We start from the raw sequence: 952 nt of genomic DNA, 5'->3' as shown, positions 1-952 counted from the left end.
AAGGTGTATCTTATCTTTTAATATTTCTGGATGCAGTGTTTGTGTACTTTGTTCTGTGTGGCATGTTCTTTACGCCACCAAGGTCAGTTTTACCTTTAAATTGGTAGCCTATTGTTGCAGTTTTACCTTTGAAAAAATGCACTAGATGCTGAACTGCACATATTATGATGTTCTTTGCACTGAGATGTAGGCCTAGTCCTACCTTGAAATGTAATAGGCTAACCTATTTGGTTTTTGCAATAAAAAAAATACAAAAAGACTGTTTTTCTATAGCATAGACTGTAAAAAATAAGTGATTTGGGATGCTACATATTTGACCCTGCAGGGGTCAGTGTAGGTATGAATGGGACTCATGCTCCATATTTGCCAATATTCTGTGTTCAGTCATCTGTCATCCAATTATATTCTAAATCAAATTAAGGTTGTATAACATTTTTACAACTCCATCAGTCAAAGTCGCTAACTTTGTAGGCATAATCAATGCATTTTCCTATCAAGGAATTCACACAAACGCTCCAACTGGTACATCCGGTAAGTTTTAGTAATATACAATATTTTTGATACATTCTTATCACATTCTTGGTATGAAAGAAATGTTAAACAGTTGCCTGAATGAAATATAATTGATTTGACCTGAAAACGATGAGTTTAATGCTACTTTTTAGCAGTGTTACAATTGTAACTCCTGCTGTTACAATTAAGACTCACTCAAACGCGCTTCAGTTGTAACATCGGACAGAGTCTGCTTTCACGCGCTTCAGTTGTAACATCGGACAGAGTCTGCTTTCAGTTTTATTACTCAAGACCTGTTTTATCAGTTGAAAAACTTTAAGTGGTTTATGATAGCAGACATGTGTTGGTGCTTTGCCTGAAAATATTACATATTTAGGTAAAACGATGAGTAATAGAGTGAAAAGTGAAAAACGTTACAATTGTGGCAGCTCTCCCCTAT

This window comes from Epinephelus moara, chromosome 10 (genome assembly GCF_006386435.1).
Source record: "Epinephelus moara isolate mb chromosome 10, YSFRI_EMoa_1.0, whole genome shotgun sequence".
NCBI classification, from domain to species: domain Eukaryota; kingdom Metazoa; phylum Chordata; class Actinopteri; order Perciformes; family Serranidae; genus Epinephelus; species Epinephelus moara.
The sequence above is the reverse complement of the archived record's forward strand: the minus strand, read 5'-3'. Positions refer to the sequence as shown.